Genomic DNA, 12,073 nt, shown 5'->3' with positions numbered 1-12,073 from the left:
AACTATGGGGACTTTAAAGTCAGACTGGATACATTGTATTTTACATCATGTATGGATATCAGTTTATGGGGGCCAAGGGGCGGAATGTGGTGGTTTGATTCAGGTGTCCCCTATAAACTGAGGTGTTCTGAATGCTAGGTTCCCAGCTGATGGATATTTGGTAATTACTGCCTCCTGGAGGGAGTGTATTGTTGGGGGTGGGCTTATGGGCTTTATAGCCAGTTTCACCATCCCAGTGTTTGGCACACCGTCCTGTTGCTGTGGTCCATCTTCTGTTCACGAGGGGGTGATGACCACCCTCTGCTCATCGTTTTCCCATGCCATCGTGGAGCTTCCCCTCGAGCCTGTAAGCCAAATAAACCTCTTTTTCCCAGAAGCTGCTCTTCGTGGGGTGATTTCTACCAGCAATGCGAACCGGACTGCAACACAGGCTTAGTTAAGAAAGTGGATTGCTTTACAGTAGAGAACAGGACAGAAAAGCATGACGTTCACGATGAGTTTTCAATGAGAAACAAAAGAATCCGAGATGTCCAACTCTTTGAATTCCTTGGGATTTTTCAATTCCAACTGATCCTACCAAATAACCGGTGAATGAAACTGTCAATTACCCTTACTCTAAGAAGGTAATTGAGCTTCCTACACAATACGATCATAGAACATTGAATTCGCTCCTAATTTTGAAAGAGAATTGTTTATTTTACACAAATTTCAACAGGAAACGTTCTCACTATTCACACAGTTCTAGCTCTTTGAATTCATCTTCGTTTTCAATAGGAATTGTTCCGAGCATATAACTTCTGATCCAACTTTGAAAACACTCTTAGATTACCATTGGAATGTTGTCTATAATGAAATTACAAAACAGTGTATTCGCGGTTAGTCTTCAGTGAAAAACGTTTATTTCTAACAGCGGGACTACAGAACTTTGATTTCAATGATAGATTTCAAACGGTAATTCAATGTTTTACAAATTGAATTACAGAACTCGACTTTCTCAGTTAGTTTTCTTGCACAATCTATGTTGTTATGATAGCAGCTTCTAAGCTTTTCAGTTCACAGTTAGCCTTCATTAGTAAATGATGCTAGTACATAATCGGCTAATAGCACACTGCATTCACTGTTAGTTTTCCAGGGGATCAGCTCTTCCTAGACAACAGGTTTACGGAACGTTGAATTGAACGTTACTATTCATTGAGAAATGTTCACTTAGAAAACAGGACTATGCAACATTGAATACAGACTTAGTTAGGAAAGCGGATTGCTTTACAGTAGAGAACAGGACAGAACAACATGACATTCACGATGAGTTTTCAATGAGAAACGAAAGGATCCAAGATATCCTACTCTTTGAATTCCTTTTGATTTTTCAATAGCAACTGATCTTACCAGATAACCGGTGAATGAAACTGTCAATTATGCTTACTTTAATAAGGGAATTGAGCTTCCTACACAATACGATCATAGAACGTTGAAGTCGCTCCTACTTTTGAAAGAGAATTGTTTATTGTACACAGTTTTCAACAGGAAACATTCTCAGTATTCACACAGTTCTAGCTCTTTGAATTCATCTTCATTTTCAATAGGAAACGTTCTGAGCAAATAACTTCTGATGGAACATTGAAAACAATCTTAGATTACCATTGGAATGTTGTCTGTAATGAAATTACAAAACATTGTATTCACGGTTAGTCTTCAGTGAGCAACATTCATTTCTAACAGCGGGACTACAGATCATTGATTTCAAGGGTTGATTTCAAAGGGTAATTCAATGTTATACACAAATGAATTACAGAACTCGACTTTCTCTGTTAGTTTTCTTGCACAACCTGTGTTAGTATTGAAGCACCTTTTAAACTTTTCAGTTCATAGAAAGCGTTCATTAGTAAATGTGCTAGTACATAACCGGCTAATAGCGCATTGCATCCACTCTTAGTTTTCCAGGGGATAAATTCTTTGTAGACAACAGGTTTACGGAACGTTGAAGTGAACATTACTATTCATTGGGAAATGTTCACTGAGAAAACAGGACTATGCAGAATTGAATACAGGCTTAGTTAGGAATGGGATAATTTTATAGTATAGAGCAGGACAGAAAAACTAGACATTCATGATGAGTTTTCAATGAGATACGAAAGAATCCAAGATGTCCTAGTCTTTGAATTCCTTGGGATTTTTTCAATAGCAACTGCTCCTAAAAGATAACTGGTGAATGACACTGTCAATTACGCTTTCTTTAAGTCGGGAATTGAGCTTCCTTCACAATACGATGATACAAAGTTGAATTCACTCTTACTTTTCAAAGAGAATTGTTTATTTTTCACATTTTTCAAAGGGAAACATTTTCAGTATTCACACAGTTCAAGCCCTTTGAATTCATGTTCGTTTACAACAGGAAATGTTCCCAGCATATAACCTCTAATAGAACTTTGAAATCAATCTTAGAATACCATTGGAATGTTGTCTGTAATGAAATCACAGAACATTGAATTCACTGTTAGTCTTCAGTGAGAAACATTCATTTCAAACAGCAGGACTACAGAACTTTGAATTCAAGGATAGATTTCAAAGGGCAATTGAATATTATACACAATTGAATTACAGAACTCGACCTTCTCTGTTAGTTTTCTTGCATAACCTATGTTGGTATTGAAGCCGCTTCTAATCTTTTCAGTTTATGGTTAACTTTCATTAGTAAATGATGCTGGGACATAACCGGCTAATTGCACATTGCATTCACTCTTAGTTTTGCAGGGGAAAAGTTCTTCCTAGACAATAGGTTTACGGAACGTTGAATTGAACATTATTATTCATTGGGAAATGTTCACTTAGAAAACAGGACTATGCAACATTGATTACAGGCTTCGTTAGGAAATCTGATTTGTTTACAGTAGAGAACAGGACAGAACTACATGACATTCACGATGCGTTTTCAATGAGAAACGAAAGAATCCAAGATGTCCTACTCTTTGAATTCCTGGGGATTTTTCAATAGCAACTGATCCTACCAGATAACTGGTGAATGAAACTGTCAATTACACTTACTTTAAGATGGGAATTGACCTTACCACACAATGTGATCATAGAACATTGAATTCGCTCCTAGTTTTGAAAGAGAAATGTTTGTTTTACACAGTTTTCAATGGGAAACATTCTCAGTGTTCTCACAATTTTAGCCCTTTTAATTCATGTTCCTTTACAACAGGAAAGTTCCCAGCATATATCCTCTGATAGAACTTTGAAATCAATCTTATATTACCATTGGAATGTTGCCTGTAATGATAATAGAGAACATTGAATTTGCTGTTAGTCCTCAGTGATAAACGTTTATTTCAAAGAGAGGGACTACAGAACTTTGAATTCAAGGATAGATGTCAAAGGGCAATTGAATATTATACACAACTGAATTACAGAACTCAACTTTCTCTGTTAGTTTTCTTGCACAACCTATGTTGGTATTGAAGCAGCTTCTAATCTTTTCAGTTCACAGTTAGCTTTCGTTAGTAAATGATTGTAGTACATAACTGGCTAATAGCACATTGCATCCACACATAGTATTCAAGGGGATAAGTTCTTCCTAGACAACAGGTTTACGGAAAGTTGAATTGAGCATTACCATTCATTGGGCAATGTTCACTTAGCAAACAGGACAATGCAGAATTGAACACAGGCTTAGTTAGGAATGTGATAAGTGCACAGTACAGAACAGGACAGAAAAACATTGAATACAAGCTGAGTTAGGAAAGCGGATTTATTCACAGTAGAGAACAGGACAGAACAACATGACATTCACGATGCGTTTTCAATGAGAAACGAAAGAATCCAAGATGTCCTACTCTTTGAATTCCTGGGGATTTTACAATAGAAACTGATCCTACCAGATAGCTGGTGAATGAAACTGTCAATTACGCTAAGTTTAAGACATGAATTGAGCTTCCTACACAATAGGGTCATAGAACGTTGAATTTGCTCCTACTTTTGAAAGAGAATTGTATATTGTTCACAGTTTTCAACGGGAAACATTCTCAGTATTCACACAGTTTAGCCCTTGAATTCATTTCAAAGTTCCATCAGAGGACATATGCTGGGAACATTTCCTGTGAAAACGAACATAAATCAAAGGTCTAAAACTGTGAGAATACTGAGAATGTTTCCTATTGAAAACCATGGACAATAAGCAATTGTCTTTCAAATGTAGGAGCTAATTCAACATTCTATGGTCGTTTTATGTAGGAAACTCAATTCCCGTCTTAAAGTAAGCGGAATTGACTGTTTCATCTACCAGTTGTCTGATACAACCAGTTGCTATTGAAAAAATCACAAGGAATACAAAGAGTGGGCCATCTCAGATTCTTCTGTTTCTCATTGTAAACTCATCGTGAATGTCATGTTGTTCTGTCCTGTTCTCAACTGTAAACAAATCTGCTTTCCTAACTAAGCCTGTTTTCTAAGTGAACATTCACCAATGAGTAGTAATGTTCAATTCAACGTTCCGTAAACCTGTTGTCTTGAAGAACTTATCCCCTGGAAAACTAAGAGTGAATGCAATGCGCTATTAGCCGGTTATGTACTAGCATCATTTATGAATGAAAACTAACCGTGAACTGAAAAGATTAGAAGCTGCTTCAATACCAGCTTAGGTTGTGCAAGAAAACTAACAGAGAAGGTTGAGTTCTGTAATTCAATTGTGTATAATATTCAATTGCCCTTTGAAATCTATCCCTGAATTCAAAGTTCTGTAGCCCTGCTGTTTGAAATGAACGTTTTTAACTGAAAAATAATAGCGAATTCAATGTGCTGTAATTTCATTATGGACACCATTCCAATGGTAATCTATGATTCATTTCAAAGATCTATCAGAGGTTATATGCTCAGAACATTTCCTGTAGAAAACGAACATGAAATCAAAGGGCTAGAACTGTGTGAATACTGAGAATGTTTCCCATTGTAAACTGTGTACAAAAAACAATTCCCTTTCAAAAGTTAGAGCGAATACAATGTTCCATGATCATATTGTTTAGGAAGCTCATTCCCATCTTAAAGAAAGCGTAATTGACAGTTTCATTCACCGTTTATCTGGTAGGATCAGTTGTTATTGAAAAATGCCAAGGAATTCAAAGAATAGGACATCTTGTATTGTTTCATTTCTCATTGAACACTCACCGTGAATGTCATGTTTTCCTGTCCTGTTGTCTACTGAAAAGAAATCCGCATTACTAACTATGCCTGTATTCAATGTTGCATAGTCCTGTTTTCTAAGTGAACATTTCCCAATGAATTGTTATGTTCAATTCCTTGTTCCGTAAACCTTTTGTCTAGGAAAAACTTAACCCCTGGAAAACTAAGAGTGAATGCAATGTGCTATTAGCTGATTATAACTAGCATCTGTTACTAATGAAAGCTAACCATGAAGTGAAATGATTAGAAGCTGCTTCAATACCAACGTAGGTTATGCAAGAAAACTACCACAGAATTCGAGTTCTGTAATTCAGTTGTGTATAATATTCAATTGCCCTTTGAAATCTATCCCTGAATTCAAAGTCCTGTAGTCCCGCTGTTTGAAATGAACGTTTCTCACTGATGACTAACAGTGAATTCAGTGTTCTGTAATTTCATTGCAGACAAAATTCCAATGGTAATCTATAATTGATTTCAAAGTTCTATCAGAGGATATATGCTGCGAACATTTCCTGTTGAAAACGAACATGAAATCAAAGGGCTAAAACTGTGAATACTGAGAATGTTTCCCATTGAAAACAGTGAACAATAAACAATTCTCTTTCAAAAGTAGGAGCGAATTCAACGTTCTATGATCGTATTGTGTAGGAAGCTCAATTCCCATCTTAAATTAAGCGTAATTGACCGTTTCATTCACCAGTTATCTGGTAGAATCAGTTCCTATTGAAAAATCATGAGGAATTCCAAGAGTAGACTGCTATGTCCACGGCGACCTCGCCTGTGTAGCAAAGATGCCTGTACACTGGTAGAGAGCTGAGGACAGAGGGCCAGCACTCCTCGGAGGGATGCCCCCAGTGACCCCTTGGCAGTCAGCTACTGTCATGGTTCCTGATGCCTATAAGAAGTCACGATGACCTAATTGCTGGCGCCAGTGGGCTATTTTCTGTGCTTTATTTCTTTCCTGCTTCCTTCTAGCTGTTTGTCTAAGAACAGCTAATTCAACACTTATTAGCAATCATGCACGCAATCAGAGTACAAGAAACAATCTAAGCATTGAATGTGTCCCTCCTATGATTAGGGCAATGGAGGGAATGCATAACTCTACTAAGAATAAAAAATTAACTTTAGGACAATTTTTTGATGGTGTAGAGCAAAAACAGCTTATGATGTTTGAGAACGATACTGAGCCTGAGAATATGAAAGTAGAAATGTTGATCGGTAATGTTCATAAGAAGCATGACAGTTCTGCAGAAAAGGAGTTGCAAAACTTAGGCATTCCCACCAGGAAACTTCCTGGGGGATATGTTCAGTACTTGATCAAGGGCAGATGGTGGATTCCTAGAGCTGGAAACTACTTAGTTCCATTCCCCTATGAGGGAGAATATGATGAATTTGGTGACAGATGGGTAAGTTATGAAGGGAAAAGGAGCCTTCGCCCTTGTTCTCCCTTGGTCCTGATCTCCCCGAGAGTCACTCCGCAGCAACATTGCAACCTCTCTTAATTACCCAGGGGACAAGTTCTTCTTAGACAACAGATTTATGGAACGTTGAATTGAACATTACTATTCATTGGGAAATGTTCACATAGAAAACAGGACAACGCAGAATTGAACACAGGCTTAGTTAGGAATGTGATAAGTGTACAGTAGAGAACAGGACAGAAAAACATGATATTCACGATGCGTTTACAATGAGAAACAAAAGAATCCAAGATGTCCTACTCTTTGAATTCCTTGAATAACAGAACCCGAACTTCTCTGTTAGTTTTCTTCCACAACCTATGTTGGTATTGAAGCAGCTTCTCATCTTTTCAGTTCACGGTTAATTTTCATTAGTAAACGATGCTTGTATATAACAGCTAATAGCACATTGATTTCACTCTTAGTTTTTCAGGGGATAAGTTCGTCCTAGACAACGGGTTTACGGAACGTTGACTTGAACATTAGTATTCATTCGGAAATGTTCACTTGTAAAACAGGACTATGCAACATTGAATACAGGCTTAGTTAAGAATGTGGATTATTATACAATAGAGAACAGGACAGGAGAACATGACATTCACCATGAGTTTTCAATGACAAACAAAAGAATCCAAGATGTCCTACTCTTTGAATTCCTTGGGATTTTTCAATAGCAACTGATCCTACCAGATAACCGGTGAAAAACACTGACAATTACGCTTTCTTTAAGACGGGAATTGAGCTTCAACACAATACGATCATAGAACGTTGAATTCGCTGCTACTTTTAAAGAGAATTGTTTATTGTACACAGTATTCAACGGGAAGCATTCTCATTATTCACACTGTTCTAGCCCTTTGAATTCATGTTCGTTTTCAACAGGAAACGTTCCCAGCATATACTTCTGACAGAACTTTGAAATCAAACTTAGATTACCATTGGAATGTTGTCTGTAAAGAAATTACAGAACATTGAATTCGCTATTAGTCTTCAGTGTGGAACATCCATTTCAAACAGCGGGACAGCAGAACGTTTACTTCAGGGATAGATTTTTAGGGCAATTGAACATTATACACAATTAAATTACAGAACTCGACCCTCTCTGTTACTTTTCTTGCACAAACTAAGTTGGTATTGAAGCAGCTTCTAATCTTTTCAGTTCATGTTTAAATTTCATTAGTAAATGATGCTAGTACATAACCGGCTAATAGCACATTGCATTCACTCTTATTTTTCAAGGGGTAAGTTCTTCCTAGACAACAGGTTCACAGAAGGTTGAATTGAACATTCGCATTCATTGGGAAATGTTCACTTAGAAAACAGGACTATGCAACATTAAATACAGGCTTAGTTAGGAAAGCGGATTGCTTTACCGTAGAGACGAGGACAGAACAACATGACATTCACGATGAGTTTTCAATGAGAAACGGAAGAATCCAAGATGTCCTACCCTTTGAATTCCTTGGAATTTTTCAATACCAACTGATCCTACCAGACAACCGGTGAATGAAACTGTCAATTACGCTTACTTTAAGAAGGGAATTGAGCTTCCTACACAATACGATCATAGTACGGTGAATTCGCTCCTACTTTTGAAAGAGAATTATTTATAGTACGCAGTTTTCAACAAGAAACATTCTCAGTATTCACACAGTTCTAGCCCTTTGAATTCATCTTCGTTTTCAATAGGAAATGTTCCGAGCATATAACTTCTGATGGAACTTTGAAAACGATCTTAGATTACTATTGGAATATTGTCTGTAATGAAATTACAGAACATTGTATTCGCATTTAGTCTTCAGTGAGAAACGATCATTTCAAACAGCGGGACTACAGAACTTTGATTTCAAGGATAGTTTTTGAAGGGTAATTCAAGAACTCGACGCTCTCTGTTAGTTTTCTTCCACAACCTATGTTGTTATTGAAGTAGCTTCTAATCTTTCACTTCAGCGTTAGCTTTCATTAGTAAATGATGCTAGTACATAATCGGCTAAAAGCACATTGCACTCATTGTCAGTTTTCCAGGGGATAAGTTCTTCCTAGACAACAGGTTTACGGAACGTTGAATTGAACGTTACTATTCATTGAGATATGTTCACTTAGAAAACAGGACTATGCAACATTGAATACAGGCTTAGTTAGGAAAGCGGATTGCTTTACAGTAGAGAACCGGACAGAACAACATGACATTCACGATGAGTTTTCAGTGAGAAACGAAAGAATCCAAGATGTCCTACTCTTTGAATTCCTTGGGATTTTTCAATACCAACTGATCCTACCAGATAACCGGTGAATGAAACTGTCAATTACGCTTACTTTAAGAAGGGAATTGAGCTTTCTACACAATACGATCATAGAACGTTGAATTCGCTCCTACTTTTGAAAGAGAATTTTTTATTGTACACAGTTTTCAACAGGAAACATTCTCAGTATTCACAGAGTTCTGGCTCTTTGAATTCATCTTCATTTTCAATAGGAAATGTTCCGAGCATATAACTTCTGATCGAACTTTGAGAACATTCTTAGATTACCATTGGAATGTTGTCTGTAATGAAATTACAAAACATTGTATTCGCGGTTTTCAGTGAGAAAGGTTCATTTCTAAGAGCGGGACTACAGAACTTTGATTCAAGGATAGATTTCAAAGGGTAATGCAATGTTATACACAATTGAATTACAGAACTCGACTTTCTCTGTTAGTTTTGTTGCACAATCTATATTGTTATTGAAACAGCTTGTAATCTTTTCAGTTCACACTTAGCTTTCATTAGTAAATGATGCTAGTACATAATCAGCTAATAGCACATTGCATTCACTGTTACTTTTCCAGTGGATAAGTTCTTCCTCGAAAACAGGTTTATGGAATGTAGAATTGAACGTTAGTATTCATTGAGAAATGTTCACTAAGAAAAAAGGACTATGCAACATTGCATACAGGCTTAGTTAGGAAGCGGATTGCTTTACAGTCGTGAACAGGACAGAACAACATGACATTCACGATGAGCTTTCAATGAGAAACGAAAGAATCCAAGAGGTCCTACCCTTTGAATTCCTTGGGAATTTTCAATACCTACTGATCCTACCAGATAACCGGTGAATGAAACTGTCAACTAAGCTTACTTTAAAAAGGAAAATGACCTTCCTACACAAAACGATCATAGAACGTTGAATTCACTCCTACTTTTGAAAGAGAATTGTTTATTCTACACAGTTTTCAACAGGAAACATTCTCCATATTCACACAGTTCTAGCCCTTGGAATTCATCTTCGCTTTCAATTGGAAATGTTCCAAGCATATAACTTCTGATGGAACTTTGACAACAATCCTAGATTACCATTGGAATGTTGTCTGTAATGAATTACAGAACATTGTGTTCGCGGTTAGTGTTCAGTGAGAAACGTTCATTTCAAACAGCGGGACTACACAACTTTGATTTGAAGGATAGATTTCACAGGGTAATTCAAGAACTCGACTCTCTGTGTTAGTTTTCTTGCACAAACTATGTTGTTATTGAAGCAGCTTCTAAACTTTTCAGTTCACAGTTAGGTTTCATTAGTAAATGATGCTAGTACATAATCGGGTAATAGCACATTGCATTCACTGTTAGTTTTCCCAGGGATCAGTTCTTCCTAGACAACAGGTTTACGGAACGTTGAATTGAACGTTACTATTCGTTGAGAAATGTTCACTTAGAAAACAGGACTATGCAACATTGAATACAGGCTTAGATAGGAAAGCGGATTGCTTTACAGTAGAGAACAGGATAGAACAACATGACATTCATGATGAGTTTTCAGTGAGAAACGAAAGAATCCAAGATGTGCTACTCTTTGATTCCTTGTGATTTTTCAATAGCAACTGATCTTACCAGATAACGGGTGAATGCAACTGTCAATTACACATACTTTATGAAGGGAATTGAACTTCCTACACAATACGATCATAGAACGTTGAATCGCTCCTACTTTTGAAAGAGAATTGTTTATTGTACACAGTTTTCAAAAGGAAACTTTCTCCATATTCACACAGTTCTAGCCGTTTATATTCATCTTCGTTTTCAATAGGAAATGTTCCGAGCATATAACTTCTGATGGAACTTTGAAAACAATCGTAGATTACCATTGGAATGTGGTCTGCAATGAAATTACAAAACATTGTATTCGTGGTTAGTCTTCAGTGAGAAACGTTCATTTCAAACAGCAGGACTACAGAACTTTGATTTCAAGGATAGATTTCAAAGGGTAATTCAAGAACTTGACTCTCCGTTAGTTTTCTTCCACAATCTATGTTGTTATTGAAGCAGCTTCTAATCTTTTCAGTCAGAGTTAGCTTTCATTAGTAAATGATGCTAGTACATAATCGGCTAATAGCACATTGCATTCACTGTTATTTTTCCAGGGGATAAGTTCTTCCTAGACAACAGGTTTACGGAACGTTGAATTGAACGTTACTATTCATTGAGAAATGTTCCCGTCTAAAACAGGACTATGCAACATTGAATACAGGCTTATTTAGGAAAGCAGGTTGCTGTACAATAGAGAACAGAACAGAACAACATGACATTCACGATGAGTTTTCAATAAGAAACGGAAGAATCCAAGATGTCCTACTCTTTGAATTCCTGGGGATTTTTCAATAGCCACTGATCCTACCAGATAACCAGTGAATGAAACTGTCAATTGCGCTTACTTTAAGAAGGGAATTGAGGTCAAGATGGCGACCGCCTAGGTGCACTATAAACAACGAGGGAAAAAAAGGCAAGTATTCAAGGGAAATTAGGAACTTGCTGAAGAGGGAGGGCACAGATTGGGATAAAAGAGGGAAGCACACACCCCCGCGATCCACGCCCCGCCACCCCGCCCGCCGCGAATAACTGCATCGGGCGTGGCCCCGCTCCCAGCGGCCCGGCCCCCCGTGCACACCAAGCCCCACGCGCCCCGGCGGCCCAGCACACCCAACCCCCGTGCCCCACACCCGCCACAACCCCCTCACCTCCCCAGCACGCCCCTCCCACCCAACGCACCCCACGCTCCCTATCCACACACGGCAGACGCTGCCCAAGCGAACCAACGCTTCCCGCGCTCCAGGCACCCATGCCTGCCCCTCGCCCCCAGGCGCCCAAGACCCCTGCGCCCCACCCCACGCCCGTCCCACCCTCCCGCGCGCCCCACCCCCCGCGCGTTCCGTGCTCTCTATCCACACACAGCAAGCCCGCCCCAAGCGCCCCGCGCCCTGGGCGCCCAGGCGTGCCCCGCACCCTCGCGCCCCCCGCGCGCCCTGAGACCCCAACGCACCACCCCCACGTGCCTCGAGCCCTCCCCCGCGCGCCCCGCCCTTGCCTCCCCCCCAGCACTCCCAAAGCTCCCTACCCACACGCGACAGGGGCGCGCAATGCGCCCCGCAGCGTCCAGCGCCCAGGCGCCCAGGTGTGCCCCGA

The sequence above is a fragment of the Jaculus jaculus genome, chromosome 7, assembly GCF_020740685.1.
Source record: "Jaculus jaculus isolate mJacJac1 chromosome 7, mJacJac1.mat.Y.cur, whole genome shotgun sequence".
In the NCBI taxonomy this organism is placed as follows: Eukaryota; Metazoa; Chordata; class Mammalia; order Rodentia; family Dipodidae; genus Jaculus; species Jaculus jaculus.
This window is presented reverse-complemented; position numbering follows the sequence as displayed.